Genomic DNA, 20,929 nt, shown 5'->3' with positions numbered 1-20,929 from the left:
TGCGCGAGGTCGTGTAAATGTAATTTCGTGTGGACCTGGCCCACAGTACAGTGCTCGGAAGAAGGCACGTCCCATCACCTCCCAAGATTGTCAGGACGTGGTTGAGTATTTAGCGACACAGAACACCTCATCTTGCTCAGCCACCAGCGCTACTACTAGCACCACTTCCGCTGCATTTGACACTTCGCAAGAATTATTTAGTGTTGAAATCACTGATGCACAGCCATTGTTGTTACAGCCAGATGAATTTTCACCAGCTAATATGTCTGAGTTACGCGGCAACACTATGGATGTAACGTGTCAGGAGGATGAAGGACCTACTGATGGTGCAAGTTTGGATTTGTCTGAGGCAAGCGAAGCTGGGCAGGATGACTACGATGATGACGGTAATAGGGATCCTCTGTATGTTCCCAATAGAGGAGATGAAGAGGGGGACAGTTCAGAGGGGGAGTCAGAGAGTAGTAGGAGGAGAGAAGTTGCTGAAAGAAGCTGGGGCAGCTCTTCGTCAGAAACAGCTGGTGCCAGAGTCCGGCACCATGTATCGCCACCTATGTACAGCCAGCCAACTTGCCCTTCAGCATCAGCTGCTGAGGTCCCCATAGTGCCCACATCCCAGGGTGGCTCAGCGGTGTGGAAATTTTTTAATGTGTGTGCCTCAGATCGGACCAAAGCCATCTGTTCGCTCTGCCAACAAAAATTGAGCCGTGGAAAGGCCAACACTCACGTAGGGACAAGTGCCTTACGAAGGCACCTGGAGAAAAGGCACAAACAGCAATGGGATGGCCACCTGAGCAAAAGCAGCAGCAGCACACAAAAGAAAAGTCACCCTCCTTCTCCTCTTCCTCCTTCAGGTGCATCATCTGCTTCTGCCGCTTTCTCCTTTGCACCTTCACAGGCACCCTCCTCCACTCCGCCTCTGCCCTTGAGCGGTTCCTGCTCCTCTGCCCACAGCAGCAGTCAGGTGTCCGTGAAGGAAATGTTTGAGCGGAAGAAGCCACTTTTGGCCAGTCACCCCCTTGCCCGGCGTCTGACAGCTGGCGTGGCGGAACTGTTAGCTCGCCAGCTGTTACCATACCGGCTGGTGGACTCTGAGGCCTTCCGTAAATTTGTGGCCATCGGAACACCGCAGTGGAAGATGCCAGGCCGCACTTATTTTTCGAGAAAGGCCATACCCCAACTGCACCGTGAAGTTGAGAGGCAAGTGGTGTCATCTCTTGCGAAGAGCGTTGGGTCAAGGGTACACCTGACCACGGATGGCTGGTCTGCCAAGCACGGGCAGGGCCGCTACATTACCTACACAGCCCATTGGGTGAACCTGGTGGTGAACGATGGCAAGCAGAAAGCGGCGGACCAAATTGTGACACCTCCACGGCTTGCAGGCAGGCCTCCTGCCACCTCCTCTCCTCCTGCTACATGCTCTTCGCTGTCCTCCTCCTCCTCCTTGGCTGAGTGGCAGTTCTCCTCTCCAGCTACACAGCCCCAGCTCCGCAGGGCCTATGCTGCATGCCAGGTACGACGGTGTCACGCCATCTTAGACATGGCTTGTCTCAAAGCGGAGAGTCACACTGGAGCAGCTCTCCTGGCTGCTCTTAAGAAACAGGTGGATGAGTGGCTGACCCCGCACCACCTGGAGATAGGCAACGTGGTGTGCGACAACGGCAGCAATCTGCTTGCCGCTTTGCATATGGGGAAGCTGACACACATACCCTGCATGGCACATGTCATGAATCTAGTGGTTCAAAGATTTGTGGCAAAGTACCCTGGCTTAGCGGATGTCCTAAAGCAGGCCAGGAAGTTCTGTGGGCATTTGAGGCGCTCTTACACAGCCATGGCACGATTTGCAGAAATTCAGCGTAAAAACAACATGCCGGTGAGACGCCTCATTTGCGATAGCCCCACTCGCTGGAACTCGACCCTGCTCATGTTCTCCCGCCTGCTAGAACAGAAGAAAGCCGTCACCCAGTACCTCTACAACTGGAGTAGAACGAAACAGTCTGGGAAGATGGGGATGTTCTGGCCCGACAACTGGACACTGATGAAAAATGCATGCAGGCTCATGCGGCCGTTTGAGGAGGTGACCAACCTGGTGAGCCGCAGTGAGGGCACCATCAGCGACTTAATTCCCTACGCGTACTTCTTGGAGCGTGCTGTGCGTAGAGTGGCGGATGAAGCTGCGAATGAGCGTGACCAGGAACCGTTACGGCAGGAACAGGCATGGGACCAATTTTCATCAGACCCAGCTGTTTCCTCAACACCTGCGGCAGCACAGAGGGGGGAGGAGGAGGAAGAAGAGAGGTCGTGTGCAGAAGACGAGTCAGACTCAGAGGATGATGAGCAAGGTGTTTCTTTGGGGGAGGAGGAGGAGGAGGAGGAGGGGACAGCGGCAGGAGAACAACCGCAGCAGGCGTCGCAGGGGGCTTGTGCTGCTCAACCTTCCCGTGGTATTGTTCGCGGCTGGGGGGAGGAGGTTGACTTACCTGACGTCACTGAGGAAGAGCAAGAGGAGATGGAGGGTACTGGATCCGACTTTGTGCAGATGTCGTCTTTTATGCTGTCCTGCCTGTTGAGGGACCCCCGTATAAAAAACCTCAAGGGGAATGAGCTGTACTGGGTGGCCACACTACTAGACCCTCGGTACAGGCACAAAGTGGCGGACCTGTTACCAACTCACCGGAAGGTGGAAAGGATGCAGCATATGCAGAACCAGCTGTCAACTATGCTTTACAATGCCTTTAAGGGTGATGTGACGGCACAACGCCAGCAAGGTACCACTGCCACTAATCCTCCTCCCGTGTCCACGCAGTCAAAGACAGGACGCTCCAGCGATCTCATGGTGATGTCGGACATGCGGACGTTCTTTAGTCCAACGCCTCGCCGTAGCCCTTCCGGATCCACCCTCCACCAACGCCTCGACCGGCAGGTAGCCGACTACCTGGCCTTAAGTGTGGATGTAGACACTGCTGTGAACAGCGATGAGGAACCCTTGAACTACTGGGTGCGCAGGCTTGACCTGTGGCCAGAGCTGTCCCAATTTGCCATCCAACTTCTCTCCTGCCCTGCCGCAAGCGTCCTCTCAGAAAGGACCTTCAGCGCAGCTGGAGGCATTGTCACAGAGAAGAGAAGTCGCCTAAGTCACAAAAGTGTTAAGTACCTCACCTTTATCAAAATGAATGAGGCATGGATCCCGGAGGGCTGCTGCCCGCCCCAAGACTAAGTCAGTCCCCGCACACACAGCATCTCTGCCTGCACGCCGTGTGACTGGCTGCCTGGCCTGCCCCAAAAAGACTAAGTCGCTCCCAGTCCCTCCACACAGCATGTCTGCCTGCAGGCCGCTTCACTACCTTCTCCGCCACCACCAACAGGGTCCGGGACTCCAGGCGGATTGCTGAATTTTTTAGGCCGCTGCTAGCAGCGGCCGCTGTAATAATTTTTATGGTGCGTGTACATGACTGCCTAATTTTTCTGGCTGCACTGAGGGCAGCTGCAACAACAAAAGAAAAGGCATGTACATGCGCCCATTCCCCTTCGTGATCATTACCTTGCCGTGGTGAAGGGGCTTGCGTATCACAATGAAGCAATGACCGGCGCCTAGATGAGTGTCTCGGGGGGCACACAAAAGATAATAAGGTCGTTGCTTCATTGTGGTCAGACCAAATTTGATCAGCTGGACAGTCACTGTTCTGTCATTCAGCTACATCAGCCAGGCCGACCATATGGGCTGTAAAGCCACAAAAACCTGCACTCTCGCCATGGTGCGCACCAGTCCAGCACGGCCGTCACTAGTACAAACAGCTGTTTGCGGTGCGTTACACGGTGAGTTTGGTGTGTCAGTGTGAAGCAGTACCTTAATTACACTACCTGATTGATGTATACACATGCAAGATGTTTTAAAGCACTTTAGGCCTGTCATTTAGCATTCAATGTGATTTCTGCCCTTAAAACGCTGCTTTGCGTCAAATCCAGATTTTTCCCGGGGACTTTTGGCGTGTATCCCACTCCGCCATGCCCCCCTCCAGGTGTTAGACCCCTTGAAACATCTTTTCCATCACTTTTGTGGCCAGCATAATTATTTTTTTTTTTCAAAGTTCGCATCCCCATTGAAGTCTATTGCGGTTCGCGAACTTTAACGCGAACCGAACGTTCCGCGAAAGTTCGCGAACCTAAAATCGGAGGTTCGGCCCAACTCTACTGAACAGCTTCTGTAACAAAAACGCCCGCAAAACCGCTCTGAACTGCTGTTTTTCAGAGCGGTTTGCGGTTTTCCTATACTTTACATTGGAGGCAGAAACGCCTCCGCAATCCAAAATCTGCAGCAGCCAGGGAGTATGCGTTTCTACAAAACGCCTCCCGCTCTGGTGTACACCACCCCATTGAAATACATTACCCTAGCGTTTCCACATCCGCAATCGGATCTGAAAACGTGACCGAACCGCTCTAGTGTGCACTAGGCCATCTTGGCTGCTAAGAGCTAGAGAAAAATGCAGAACACTTTTGTTTGATTTAGCGAATGCTTTAATCTTTCTGAATTGCAATTTCTTGACATTTCTTGAGGTTTTTACCACACAAGTCGGTAATTTACCTCACTAGTCAGTAATTTAGAGATGTAGCGAACGGTTCGCCGGCGAACGGTTCCAGGCAAACTTTGGGGGTTCGCGTTCGCCTGGACCAAGCAAACTTTTGCGGAAGTTCGATTTGCCCCACAACTTTGACCCTCTGCATCACAGTCAGCAGGCACAATGTAGCCATTCAGGCTACACTAAGCCCTGGAGCCCCCCCCCCCCCCTTATATAAGGCAGGTTTGCCGGCCATTACACCCACTCGTGTGCCTGCTACAGACAGACTAGGGACAGCTGCTGCAGATTTGTTCTCCTAGGGAAAGATTAGTTAGGCTCTTGGCTTGCTCCTGGCTGATTGTTATTGCTAAAATAGCACCCCTCAACAGCTCTTTTGAGAGCTCTAATGTTTTCCTGATTTTTTTTTTTGTGTGTGTGTGTTGCTCACTGAATTATACAGCCCTATCTGTTGCAGCTGGACCTTGGTAATTGTTATTACTGTGCCAGCCAGGCCCTGCCTAACTATCTATACTGGGACACCTACCTATGCTTACCTAACTACTGGGGCACCTACTTACCTATACAGGGACACCAACCTACCTACCTATACTAGGTGACCTACCTATGCCTACCTACCTATACTGGGTCTCCTACCTATGCCTATGGTTTAGTGAATTGGAATTTAGGAAGGTGTTAGGTAAAATCAACTGTTTTCTGCATTACCGGATGCAGTAATGCTTAGTGAATTGAGGCCAATGTAGATTTCCTGTTGCTGGGCTTCCTCAGGGGAAGTATCCTGGCTTTCAGTGTATTTGAAGAAACATTGCCCTTTACTGCACATAATTCTTTCACTAAATAAATTATCTTGACCTATTAACAGAGGTCTTTTAACCTCCTGAGCGTTACGCCACTCAGGAGGTTTTACAGTTTTAGAGTCCCCCATGAATAATTTGTGATCCAATGGCTGTAAAAGCTTTAGCTAGCACTAGGCTAGCTAGTATAAGTAGCCGGCACCCCCTGATTGCCCCGATCCCCCAATCCAGCCAGTTAATACATTACCCAGCCTGGATCCAGCGATCGGCGCAGCCTCCCCGCACAGCTCCGCTCTTTGCTATGTGGAGGATTGTACATGACGTCATGATGTCACCGACTTCATGACATCATGCACAGACCTGATCCTCCCCATAGAGAGACCAGAGCTGTGCGGGGAGGCTGCGCCGATTGCTGGATCCAGGCTGGGTAATATATTAACTGGCTGGATCGGGGGATCAGGGGCAATCAGGGGGTGCCGGTTACCTATACTAGCTAGTCTAGTGCTAGTTAAAGCTTTTACAGCCATTGGATCACAAAAAAATTTCATGGGGGACTCCTGAGGCCAGAGAGCGGTATGCCCGACACAGTCTCGGGCATACCGCTAAGGAGGTTAAAGTTTCAATAGTTGCATTTTATTAATTGAACAAGTGCAACTTAATGGGCAGGTGTGAGGTGAGTCAATAAAGTTCAATTTTAATGCAAAAGATACAATAAAACAAATGCAACCAACAGAGAATTTAACAATACTTCATAAATAAATTCAATATCAAATCTTAAAAATCCAATTAGAGTGGTGATATATGACATTCTCGGCCATCCGCAGACGAGTGTCACAGACCTCAGGTTATGCTGCTCCTTGTTATTATGCGACATCTAATAAGAGCTGTGATAATGGAGGGCATAATTCCCTTGGCACGCAGACCTATTATTAATAGTCCATTTCCAGGAGTGAGCTCTATAAAGTCGTGCTAGCTTTACAGCTTCAGATCTTTAAATCATGATGGAATTTGTAACAGGTGTTGAAAGTTCCATTTGCGATAAAGTCCGGATTAGCTGAGCATTATATATACCACAATTTCCATACTGACACCCTGGAAATTATCTTTATAAAACACCGGCTGGAGATAAGAAACTTACGGCTCAGTGCTGGTTTTCTAGCAAGGCCTCATGGCGTGATAAAGAATATATTTCACCGTCTGGTTGTTAGCCCAGCTCAATTGGATGTCTCAAGTAGTATTTTTTTTCTGAGGGAACAAAAATGGAATGTTAGTGACGAGACTTTCTCTCGTCTCCATTTCAAGTAGTGAAGTTTAACTTGTTCTCCCCCATAAATCCTTGCTCCTTCAATCATCTCTTCCACTTCAACCAGGCGGCACTCCAGAGAGCGTCCTTTGATTATGAAATGAAACGATGGAAGGAACGTTCCTCACCACGCGGTGTGGATCCAGCTTGATACCAGATACGGAAATAAATAAGGATGTGAAGACCTGACTGTGAGGATTTTTCTAATTTTATCTGATTAGGAGGAGCAGATGGGATTTATGGAAGTAAAGGGTCACCACACAAGGGCTGACAAGGTTATGAATGATACAATAATCAAAACGAATAGAAAATAAGTAGTTCTAGAATAGTGTATAAATTTGAAGCTGTTTGAAGGGTCCTTAGCCATTGTTCAGTTTGTTTTCAGTTTTAGTAATACATTTTGGTTTATTTCGTAAAGGACGACTATCATGAAAAAATGTACATTTTAAAATGTATGTGTACACATACTTATAAGAAGTAATTGTTCTAGATTAAAGTGTACTATACATTAACTTTTTCCTATGTTACTGTCACTTATAGTAATCTGTAAACATCTGACAGATCAGGTTTTGGACTAGTCCATGTCCTCATGAGGGTTTCTCAGTATTTCCTTTATTTTTTACAAAGACACTTCCTAGAAAGTGTCTATACAAACATGTTGGCCAGCATGGCCCTATCAAGGAAAAAAAATGAATGCCTGTTCTTATGAGCTCTGTAACAAACACAAACAAATATTATTATATGATGGTGTTAAACCTGGTTACAGCGCTCAACAGTCCAAACCACAGAACAAATCTTTGTTTGAAACGAGTGCACAGTTTATGCAGAAAAAAGACACAAAATTGTACATGGAGTAATTCTGTTAACATTGAATGTTATATTTCTCCCAGTGTATTTCTAGATGAATTTGTCTCCTTCACCATACATTAAACGATCTAGATTGTGCTCACCGACTTTTCTGGCTGATTAAATGACAGACCAGCACAGGTTTTTTATGTTTATCTCCCAACACGATCATGCTCCTACTGAGTAGTGTTGGGCGAACAGTGTTCGCCACTGTTCGGGTTCTGCAGAACATCACCCTGTTCGGGTGATGTTCGCGTTCGGCCGAACACCTGATGGTGTTCGGCCTTTTAAGTTCGGGTTCGCCCCGAACTTCTAATGGCCGCCGAACAGGGCCGAACAGGGCCCCTGTTCGGCCGAACAGGGCCCTGTTCGGCCGAATACTGCCCCCCTATGGGGTCGCAGGCATAAGGGGGGAGCATGCCCCGATCGTGGGGGGGGGTCGGAAATTCCCCCCACCCCCTCCACTAGCGCTCCCCCCTCTGCCCGCTTCCCCATTCAAAAGTTTAAGCAAAGTACCTGTAGTGGATGGCCTGGCAGTGGGCGGCACTGTGGAGTGAGGAGGAGGAGTCCGGAGAGTGACGAGTTGAGGGAGGCCGGGCAGCGGGCGTGAGGTCAGAGAAAGGGCGGAAGTACCACAAGGGTACTTCCGCTGAACCGCCCGCTGCCCGGCCTCCCTCAACTCGTCACTCTCCGGACTCCTCCTCCTCACTCCACAGTGCCGCCCACTGCCAGGCCATCCACTACAGGTACTTTGCTTAAACTTTTGAATGGGGAAGCAGGCAGAGGGGGGAGCGCTAGCGGAGGGGGTGGGGGGAATTTCCGACCCCCCCGCGATCGGGGCATGCTCCCCCCTTATGCCTGCGACCCCATATGGCCCCCAAAAGCTGGATGTTCGGAAAGTTCGGGGTTCGGCCCGAACATGCCGAACATCTCGGTCATGTTCGGCGAACTTTCCCGAACCCGAACATCCAGGTGTTCGCCCATCACTACTACTGAGCGGCCAGTCTTTCACTCCATCCACAGGATTGGCAGATGAAAATTGAAGAAAACTCACAATACAGCGTAATTCTTCCAGCAAACTTATCGTCTATCTTCCGTACCAATACTGTGCCAAATCAATCACCTTGTGCCTCCCCCGGCATGCATATAAGGTAGAAGCTCACCACAATTGGTCGCTTACTGACCACAGAACAGCTCTCCTCACTTTCAATCAAATTGAATCACCAGCAGACAAGTACCTCTTCCACACTGCTTAGCAGGCTCTGAACCAGATCCCCAGGACCACCAGTTATTAAGCCTTTAAATTAAAACACTTTCCATAGGGTAACACTGCTTTATTAAAACAATCGTAGTGCACTCACATCTCCAAAGGTAAAATGCGCATATCAAAAGTTTGGACGTTCTTGTGTCTCCCCAGCGTCTCTTCCACTACCACATACAAGCTTTGCTTGATCGTTTAATGTATGGTGGAAGGAGACACTTCACCTATAATTGCACTGAGGAGAATAAAACATTCAGTGTTAACAGAATTGCACTATGTACAATTTTGTGTCTTTTTTCTGAGGTACATCTATATCAGAGCACACAAAGACTTCTGGGGTGCATACACTGTGGACTCGTTTCAAACAAAGATTTGTTCTGTGGTTTGGATTGTTGAGTGCTGCAACAAGGTTTACCACAGATGCTCTTACATTGGCTGTCTAGGCCTACTATTTTTTCACGATGCAGAGACACAGGGTCATGAGATCTCCATAGCACATGACAATAAGATCGGGGGAAGGGAGCAAGGTTAGTCGGTGCCAGGAAAGCCATGCATACGGCACACTTTCATTGACTCTACATTGGTGAGATTCCTCACTCCATTCTCAGTAGCTTCAGCAATACAGCTCATGGCCATGCCAGGTAGAAATCGGACTAAATTACAAATAACAAGTTAAAGTGAACCTGAGATGAAATTAAACTGATGAGATAAACAATTGTATTTATCCTCCTACTCCTAAAAATATCTTTTTTTTAGATATCCCATGGTTTTATTTTATATTTAACATTTACAAAGTGGATTGAATAATTTATTGGCTCTGCACAACGGCAGTATATTGAGTGTCCCAGAGTTAAGATACATGGGGCTTGATTCACTAAAGCATGCTAAGTGCTAGCACGCCAGTGAAAAGCCACTTAGCACGTGCAAATTTGCTTTGCACGCGCTAGTATGCACGTAAAAGCTTGCGCGCGTTAAGTTTCATGCTGCGCTCGTAAAGTTTTGTGCGCTGCTTCAAGTGCAAAATCAGCCGCTTCGCGTGCTAAGTAGTGTGATAAGCATACTTTGCACGCGAAGCGGCTGATTTTGCACGGGATCAGTAACAGCTTTGCCGTGCAAACTACTTAGCACCCTAGTTTGCACATGCAAAGCTTTTAGGCGTGCTAACTGTGTTAGTGAATCAAGCCCATGAACTATTGACCTTTTTTTCTACCTCTCCCCTGCCCTCAGAAGTATTCTGCCAGGAAAACTTTAATGGCTGTAATTTGACAAGAGAGTCACTTGCATGCCTGAAAATTAACTCTTTTTGGAAACAAAATAATAAAAAAAATAAAAACAGCCTGGTTATTAATATGTTTTGCACTGTACATACAATTCTTAGCGACGGCAGAGAGAGCAGCCTGCGGCGGGGACAGAGCGGCGTGACCGGCGGGTTTACTGTACCAGCACCCTCTGGTCCTTAAGGTGGCAGAGGGTGCTGGAAATCAAGTGGTTAAAGAACAACTATCAAATAAACTGTTTTTCTGTAAACCCCACATACCTATAGAGCTTTTAGCCAGCAACAATAAAATGCTAAAATGCTTTTCAGAGGTCTCTTATTACAGCCTGTGTGAAAAGAAAAGCAGTGTTAATCATCCGTGTGTGTGTGGGGGGGGGGGGGGGGGAGGTTGAGGGGGATGGGAGTACAGAGCTTCTGTAACCTGGTTGTTAACTTTTTTACTTTACACGGGGTGGCAGAGAGAGACACACACAGAAAGGAGCACAGAGCTTCACATGATGATTATTTACACACATTTGAAGCTATATTTCTGCTTCCTATCATTCTGAACAGATTCCAGTCACAGTATTAGAGCCAGTGAAGATTATCTCTGTATGCTGGTTGTGCTGGGCACAGTCCTCCATAGTAATGCCCACAGTAAGAACTGTTTTCTGTAAGGCCTCTTTCACAGTAGGACATTGCAGTTTGATGCAACACTAAAGTCTCAACGCAATGTCCCAAAAAAGTCACACTGCAACGTAATGCCCCGTTATGGTCGCATACAGTAGCGCATACAGGCAATGAAAAGTATGTTTCCAAGTTATTACTGAGCATGTGCAAACAGTCCAACACAGCTAATAACATGTATAACGCACTGCATGCAGCACTTTCACTTAATGTGCAGCGTTAGTCACCAACGCAACATGTGCACTGTGAATGGGGCATTGATTTTTTATTGCAGCAATGTTCAATATTCTGTGTAAAATGTTGTTTTAACGTGCGACTTTAACGTTGCACTGTGAAAGAGGCCTGAGTGTCATATTTTCTTCATATGAAACATAAAAAAAAAGAAAAAAAGCCTTTGTATTGCTATTTGCTAGTAATTACTGGAAATATATGTAGCATTTAGAATTTTAGTCAACTTTGATAGTTGTCCTTTAAGCAGAAACAGCAGTAGCATCAACAAAACAGCAGCAGCATATTGCAGAGTCAGCTAGTGATAAATTGCCCCTCAGGGCCTTTACTGAGCACCGTACATTCAGAGTTCCCCCTAAGAACACCATGCAAAACACAGCAGAAAATGGAGGCCCCACTAAATAGTACTGGTATATAGGGAGCACACACTACTTAGAAGAAAAAATAAATAGATAAACTATACTATAAACTCACGGCAGCAATTTCCCTAGAACCACCGTATCCAAAAAGACAGCAGAATGAGACAAGAAATTCACAAGCCGGTGAGCAGAACTAATACTCTTGCATATAAATATGATGAGATGACAGATTATTTACATACCCGCGTGGGAGAACACAAGCTTGAAATCAGAGGATTGCGAGAACAGAGAGGCGGCTAAATCTCAGAAAAAGAGGAATTCCTACAATGCTAATGTATTAAGACTTAAAGCATATTTACTGGAAATGTATCAGCACATTGCTCTGGTAATGGATATAAACTGAACAATGGGTAGAATGCGTTGTGCTTTAGCGCCTAGACTACGGATTGATACTTAACCAAGAGATGTCCTTATCTACTTGCATCCTCATTAACAAACAAGACATTTAATTAATAATATTTGTTGCAAACACAGATTAAGTTTAAAGCACACCAAAATTGAGAGGGATGTGAAGACCAGAGATGGATTAAGATGTAATGGGGCCCTAGGCAAGGTAATGGGGCCCTAGGCAAGGTAGTAGATTTGGGGCCCCCTTGTGGTCCTTTGGGTAAGCTGAAGTGAAGAGAGGGCAAAGAAGGTGGTAGGTGGGCCCCTTGACACCCACTAGACCCCAAGCACTTGCCTGGTGGATGATTCTGCTCTGGTGAAGACCACGTTTACAATCAGGGATGGTTAATCCTAGCTGTGCGCTCCTCACTTAAATTCACAAAAACGACTCAATACAGTAATCTAAAATAATATAACATCAGATGGATCGCCTTCTCTTAAAATCTGTGTGTGTTTCACAGTTCGTTATGCATATATTAGAAAGGTAAAGCGGCGCTCAACATCCCCTCTTCAACAGATTGTCCACAGTATAATAATCAATCTTCCCAGATTTCCATATAGTCCACTGGATCCTCATATACAAAACAAAAACGCTCACCAGATTTTATGGCCGATCAATTACAGTCAGCAAATCACGTTTGTGGCCCAGCCAGTAACTCCCAGGTCTTTCAATATCCTTCAGCTTCTTACACATGTAAAATAAAAGTAAGGTGCAAGCACATAGCGTAATACTGTTTGGTCTTTAAATACAGTTATATACACCAGTGCACTTCCAACTACTGCTCCAATGTCACCCGGTGTATCCTCCACCAAAACAGTAATACAAGCCTCTCACCAGATATCATGCGCTGACCGGCAAGGACCAGCATCAACAGCGTGTGGCATCAGCCAATTTCTTTCTCCACAGTTTGGATCAATACAGCCTAAGACTCAGAGAGATCTTAACATAGCGTAATACTGTCTTTATTTTAAAAATTTTAAAAGTAGTGCACTTACAAACATCAAAGATCAATGCGCATTAAGAACAGCATGTAGCGTCTTCCGTGCTCCGCAGGCCACGCCCTACTAGTTTCGTCAATTGACTCATCAGGGGCTTGGCCTATCGGAGCTGAAGACGCTTTTTAAAGTTTTTCCTATGTGTAATACAGCATAGTGCGCTGCTTCCATTTGCCGTCCATTGTCATCTGACCACAAAGCTTGATCTGATTGGTCCGCAATGGGAGCTTACATACTACACTCCCCATAATTCTCTCAAATAATGCTCCTCCCCTCCCTTGGTCACTCGATATTTAATCGTATTCATAATAAGCCTAATTGGTGCGTGGAGCACACCGGGAACTACAAGCCCCATAATCCTCTCAGGTTAACCACGCACCAACCACGTAATCATAGTGTGTTTCTAATAGCGCTGGACATACTCTCTAACTACATATCCCAGAATTCAATATGAATTAGTCAGTCATAGGTTCCCTGCGCTATAGCTACTGAAAAATTGCAGTGTTCTGTAAAATTAAAAAATGAATTAATTGATACGTTTCCACACTTGCTATATGCAAAAATTATACTATAAATACTGATAAAAAATTTATACTAATAAAAATAATACTAAGAAAAATAGTTTTCCATTACTGGAAAAAGGTTTAGGATTAGAGAGTTCATCCATTGCTGCAGTCCATACGTGGTTTACCTTTTATGGTGCCCGTGTGGACTGCAGTATGTGGGTCGAACCAAAAGACAGTTGAAGCAGAGAATTGGTGAACACATTAATAATATTAGCAGTGGATACAGGGGACACAGTGTGTCCAAACACTTTGCGGACAGACATGGGTGTGATGCTAGTTTAATGGGGTTCAGTGGAATACAGAAACTCACCACCAAATGGAGGGGGTGTCATAAAATCAGAGAGATATCGAAAATGGAAACCAAGTGGATACATGACCTGAAATCATTGACCCCTAACGGGCTGAATGCTGAGGTGGACATCAATTGTTTCATTGCAGATGATTGATGCCTGCTAAAACATGTCAGTTCTGGATATCTGAGCTATGTGGGTAATTATGAGGGGAGAGTAGGGGATTATTGAGTGGGTGATGCATAGTGTGGGGTATTATTATTTAAAAAAAGTGTTTTTATTTTTATTTTTATTTAGATTATCTATGTATTATTGATGATGTGGATCAAATTCTGATTGTTGGGATATGAGGTTATAATACAGCTGTATGCGGCCTTCATATGCCGGCCAAGTATGATCGATTGTCCGGTATAAAATGTTTTGAGTATAAATCATGAGATGACTGTGCATATTATATGCCTGTTATGAACTCCTCCAGCTGCAAGGACTAGTGAATTTAATAGAGCACCAAGAGAATCCTTTTTATCCTATTTTTCCTATTTTTCTTAGTATTATTTTTATTAGTATAAATTTTTTATCAGTATTTATAGTATAATTTTTGCATATAGCAAGTGTGGAAACGTATCAATTAATTCATTTTTTAATTTTACAGAACACTGCAATTTTTCAGTAGCTATAGCGCAGGGAACCTATGACTGACTAATTCATATTGAATTCTGGGATATGTAGTTAGAGAGTATGTCCAGCGCTATTAGAAACACACTATGATTACGTGGTTGGTGCGTGGTTAACCTGAGAGGATTATGGGGCTTGTAGTTCCCGGTGTGCTCCACGCACCAATTAGGCTTATTATGAATACGATTAAATATCGAGTGACCAAGGGAGGGGAGGAGCATTATTTGAGAGAATTATGGGGAGTGTAGTATGTAAGCTCCCATTGCGGACCAATCAGATCAAGCTTTGTGGTCAGATGACAATGGACGGCAAATGGAAGCAGCGCACTATGCTGTATTACACATAGGAAAAACTTTAAAAAGCGTCTTCAGCTCCGATAGGCCAAGCCCCTGATGAGTCAATTGACGAAACTAGTAGGGCGTGGCCTGCGGAGCACGGAAGACGCTACATGCTGTTCTTAATGCGCATTGATCTTTGATGTTTGTAAGTGCACTACTTTTAAAATTTTTAAAATAAAGACAGTATTACGCTATGTTAAGATCTCTCTGAGTCTTAGGCTGTATTGATCCAAACTGTGGAGAAAGAAATTGGCTGATGCCACACGCTGTTGATGCTGGTCCTTGCCGGTCAGCGCATGATATCTGGTGAGAGGCTTGTATTACTGTTTTGGTGGAGGATACACCGGGTGACATTGGAGCAGTAGTTGGAAGTGCACTGGTGTATATAACTGTATTTAAAGACCAAACAGTATTACGCTATGTGCTTGCACCTTACTTTTATTTTACATGTGTAAGAAGCTGAAGGATATTGAAAGACCTGGGAGTTACTGGCTGGGCCACAAACGTGATTTGCTGATTGTAATTGATCGGCCATAAAATCTGGTGAGCGTTTTTGTTTTGTATATGAGGATCCAGTGGACTATATGGAAATCTGGGAAGATTGATTATTATACTGTGGACAATCTGTTGAAGAGGGGATGTTGAGCGCCGCTTTACCTTTCTAATATATGCATAACGAACTGTGAAACACACACAGATTTTAAGAGAAGGCGATCCATCTGATGTTATATTATTTTAGATTACTGTATTGAGTCGTTTTTGTGAATTTAAGTGAGGAGCGCACAGCTAGGATTAACCATCCCTGATTGTTATTTTGAATATTGTGTTGTGGGTGTGCGGCAGACTCAGAAATAGGAATGGAGGTTTTCAATATTAGGAATAGGGGAATTATAGATATAGATAAGGTTTTCTTAAAGGAACCTGACCCCAACAATCAGAGTGCAGAGAGTCTGTTTAAACAGCTACAGCATCTGATGATTAGGGAAACTAATGCCTGGTGGGATCTAGCCAGTTTAAAGAAACAAGCCACTGAGGGTATAATCCCGAGGAGGTTCAGATGGGACATTCTCCCTAATGATGGAGAGGAGAATGATGAAAATGATCGAGAACTTGGGGAATATTTGAACAGCTGTGGCATTGGCTTATTGAAAATACTGGCCAAAAGAAAACAGAACAGATTGGATAGATTGGGCAGAGAGATTGAGAACATCAAGGTTAAATTAGAGCCTTTTAAGGAGGAGGATGAGTTTACTGATAGTGCTGGGACTCTTGGTAAAACTATAGTGAAATGTGAGAAGGAAGTTAGTGAGATTAGGATTAATAGGTTCCAAAATGATTGGCAGGAGTATAAGAAGCGGGTAGCCTATAAATGGCAGATAGAACAGGATAAGAGGAAGAAAAAGGAGGAGGAGAATAAAAAAACAGATGCTAATTATGAGGGGGCTACAGCTGGGATGAGAGACAGGGGGAACCCAATAGATCTCAATTATTTTGAGGAACCTTATGAAAGGCTAGATACACGTTGGGAAGGCATAGGCCCACATATGGGGAGAGGCAAAACCCAAGTGGGAAGAGGAAGATATGTACCTCCTGTGGGTAGACACCCGGGATATGAGAAAGAGGGAAGGTGGTCAATTACCCAATATAACAGGGGAAAAGAGAGGGGGAACCAGATGGGAATAAGAAATGGGGGCTCCTTCACCAACCAAAGGAAAATTCAAAGTCCTTATAGGAAACAACCAGCAAGGGGTAGCTGGGAAGAGAAAGAAAGGAGGGATGCAGCATTTCCCACCTATAATAGATATGAGCCTTTGGAATGTGAAACTGATGAAACTGTGCATCACCATTTTTTAGAGAACAGAAGGGACAGGGAAGGACAATGGGAGGAAATGGAGTACCAAGTGAGAAATGTTCGCAAAAGAGACATAGAAGAGGTACAAGAGGGGGCAGATCTGAAAAGAAGAAAATAGTAGGAAAAGGTATATTCAATATTAGTGGAGTGGAGGTTAGTCAGGCTGAATTGAGGATACTAGATAAGGGTCTCAAGTATGCCCCACAACAAGGGATGAATAAGTTCCAGACCTACATTGATACCCATAAGTTTGTTCGGAAGATGAATATAAAGAAATATTTTCTAGCTAAAGAGGGACCCACAAACAGAGTAAATCAAGGGGGGATGAATCAACAAGTGGTGCATACCGGTCTTAGAAACCGATCGGTGTTTAATCCACCTGACTTTTCCAAGGATAGTACCATCGTGAGTTTTAAAAATATGGTGCTTAAGGATTTAGAGGAGCTGCAGTCATTTGGGGATACAATAGAATCTAGGAAAATCAGAGAATTGAGTGATAGGAAAGAAATCCTTGTCCGTCCAGCTGATAAGGGGGGTGGGGTTGTTGTTATGCATAAGGATCAGTATAAACAGGAAGTGGCAAAAATCTTGGGTGATAATTTAACATATAAGAAATTAAGAAGTGATCCAACAGGTGAGTATAAAGAGATAATGAGAAAAATTCTGAGGGGAGGCCTAGACAAGGGTATTTTGAATGATGCCGAATTTCGGTACCTGATGATAGATGCCCCTCGAATCCCAGTTATCTACATCAATCCCAAGATACACAAGAATCAAACCAACCCCCCTGGACGCCCCATTGTTAGCGGCATTGGGTCTTTAAATCAAAGGCTGGGGGAATATGTAGACAAGTTTCTGCAGCCGATAGTAGGAACCTTGCCATATTTGTTAAGGGACACCAAACATTTCTTGCAGACGATTAATGGATTACAGGTCAATGAACAGAGTATTATGGTAACGGCGGATGTTACGGCGCTATATACCATCATCCCGCATAACAAAGCACTGGAGGCCGTTAGAATAGCACTAGGTGAGCAGAATTTATTGCAGGAGGAACAAGTTTCGTTTATTTTGGAAATTTTGGGTTTTTGTTTATCACACAATTACTTTTGGTACGAGGGCAATTTTTATGTGCAGGAGGTTGGCTGCGCTATGGGGGCGAAATTTGCCCCTAGCGTAGCCAACATCTTTATGGATCAGTGGGAGAGGCAGACTATGAGGATGCCCAATAGTGGACAGGTAAAAAATTGGAGACGATTTATTGATGATCTATTTTGGATATGGGAGGGTAATGAAGAAGATTTACAGCAGTATGTACAATGGCTTAATGCCAATTCACTTGGGATTGAGTTAACAATGAAGCATAGCACAGAGGAAATAGATTTTCTGGATATAGTAGTCATGAAAAGGGATGGTTTCTTGGGCACAAAAACGTTTTTTAAAAAAACTGACAGAAACTCATATATCCCAATGCAGTCCTGTCACCACCCAAATTGGATGGGGAACATTCCAAAAGGACAGTTGAGCAGGATACGGAGGAACTGTTCCACCATTACTGATTACATGATGCAAGCGGAGGTTTTGATTGATAGATTTGTGGAGAAGGGGTATAATAGACAACATTTGGAGGAAATGTCAGAAATAATAATGTATCAAGAGAGGGAAGAATTTCTCAGGGATAGGAGGAGAAGTAAGGAACAAAACGGAGCCAGTGCTTTTGAATATGCGATAATGTTGGGATTTAATTCACAGTATAGGCAAGTTGAAAACATTTTTAGGCGACATTGGAAATTATTGTGTAATGACCCCGTTTTGGGGAAAGCATTACCAAAGCGACCAAAGTTTATTTATAGAAAAGCAAGAAATCTGCAACAGTGTTTGGTGAAAACTTATGTGGAGGGACCCAAGGTCAATAATAAAACGGACATGTGGGGGAATGTGGGTTTTTACCCCTGTCGTCAGTGCAGTGTATGTGAGAGAGCCCAAGGAAAGAGGACAAAGGAGGTGGTTTCATCCATTACTGGAAAAAGGTTTAGGATTAGAGAGTTCATCCATTGCTGCAGTCCATACGTGGTTTACCTTTTATGGTGCCCGTGTGGACTGCAGTATGTGGGTCGAACCAAAAGACAGTTGAAGCAGAGAATTGGTGAACACATTAATAATATTAGCAGTGGATACAGGGGACACAGTGTGTCCAAACACTTTGCGGACAGACATGGGTGTGATGCTAGTTTAATGGGGTTCAGTGGAATACAGAAACTCACCACCAAATGGAGGGGGTGTCATAAAATCAGAGAGATATCGAAAATGGAAACCAAGTGGATACATGACCTGAAATCATTGACCCCTAACGGGCTGAATGCTGAGGTGGACATCAATTGTTTCATTGCAGATGATTGATGCCTGCTAAAACATGTCAGTTCTGGATATCTGAGCTATGTGGGTAATTATGAGGGGAGAGTAGGGGATTATTGAGTGGGTGATGCATAGTGTGGGGTATTATTATTTAAAAAAAGTGTTTTTATTTTTATTTTTATTTAGATTATCTATGTATTATTGATGATGTGGATCAAATTCTGATTGTTGGGATATGAGGTTATAATACAGCTGTATGCGGCCTTCATATGCCGGCCAAGTATGATCGATTGTCCGGTATAAAATGTTTTGAGTATAAATCATGAGATGACTGTGCATATTATATGCCTGTTATGAACTCCTCCAGCTGCAAGGACTAGTGAATTTAATAGAGCACCAAGAGAATCCTTTTTATCCTATTTTTCCTATTTTTCTTAGTATTATTTTTATTAGTATAAATTTTTTATCAGTATTTATAGTATAATTTTTGCATATAGCAAGTGTGGAAACGTATCAATTAATTCATTTTTTAATTTTACAGAACACTGCAATTTTTCAGTAGCTATAGCGCAGGGAACCTATGACTGACTAATTCATATTGAATTCTGGGATATGTAGTTAGAGAGTATGTCCAGCGCTATTAGAAACACACTATGATTACGTGGTTGGTGCGTGGTTAACCTGAGAGGATTATGGGGCTTGTAGTTCCCGGTGTGCTCCACGCACCAATTAGGCTTATTATGAATACGATTAAATATCGAGTGACCAAGGGAGGGGAGGAGCATTATTTGAGAGAATTATGGGGAGTGTAGTATGTAAGCTCCCATTGCGGACCAATCAGATCAAGCTTTGTGGTCAGATGACAATGGACGGCAAATGGAAGCAGCGCACTATGCTGTATTACACATAGGAAAAACTTTAAAAAGCGTCTTCAGCTCCGATAGGCCAAGCCCCTGATGAGTCAATTGACGAAACTAGTAGGGCGTGGCCTGCGGAGCACGGAAGACGCTACATGCTGTTCTTAATGCGCATTGATCTTTGATGTTTGTAAGTGCACTACTTTTAAAATTTTTAAAATAAAGACAGTATTACGCTATGTTAAGATCTCTCTGAGTCTTAGGCTGTATTGATCCAAACTGTGGAGAAAGAAATTGGCTGATGCCACACGCTGTTGATGCTGGTCCTTGCCGGTCAGCGCATGATATCTGGTGAGAGGCTTGTATTACTGTTTTGGTGGAGGATACACCGGGTGACATTGGAGCAGTAGTTGGAAGTGCACTGGTGTATATAACTGTATTTAAAGACCAAACAGTATTACGCTATGTGCTTGCACCTTACTTTTATTTTACATGTGTAAGAAGCTGAAGGATATTGAAAGACCTGGGAGTTACTGGCTGGGCCACAAACGTGATTTGCTGATTGTAATTGATCGGCCATAAAATCTGGTGAGCGTTTTTGTTTTGTATATGAGGATCCAGTGGACTATATGGAAATCTGGGAAGATTGATTATTATACTGTGGACAATCTGTTGAAGAGGGGATGTTGAGCGCCGCTTTACCTTTCTAATATATGCATAACGAACTGTGAAACACACACAGATTTTAAGAGAAGGCGATCCATCTGATGTTATATTATTTTAGATTACTGTATTGAGTCGTTTTTGTGAATTTAAGTGAGGAGCGCACAGCTAGGATTAACCATCCCTGATTGTTATTTTGAATATTGTGTTGTGGGTGTGCGGCAGACTCAGAAATAGGAATGGAGGTTTTCAATATTAGGAATAGGGGAATTATAGATATAGATAAGGTTTTCTTAAAGGAACCTGACCCCAACAATCAGAGTGCAGAGAGTCTGTTTAAACAGCTACAGCATCTGATGATTAGGGAAACTAATGCCTGGTGGGATCTAGCCAGTTTAAAGAAACAAGCCACTGAGGGTATAATCCCGAGGAGGTTCAGATGGGACATTCTCCCTAATGATGGAGAGGAGAATGATGAAAATGATCGAGAACTTGGGGAATATTTGAACAGCTGTGGCATTGGCTTATTGAAAATACTGGCCAAAAGAAAACAGAACAGATTGGATAGATTGGGCAGAGAGATTGA

The sequence above is a fragment of the Hyperolius riggenbachi genome, chromosome 11 (genome assembly GCF_040937935.1).
Source record: "Hyperolius riggenbachi isolate aHypRig1 chromosome 11, aHypRig1.pri, whole genome shotgun sequence".
NCBI classification, from domain to species: Eukaryota; Metazoa; Chordata; class Amphibia; order Anura; family Hyperoliidae; genus Hyperolius; species Hyperolius riggenbachi.
Note: the sequence above shows the minus strand (reverse complement) of the source record.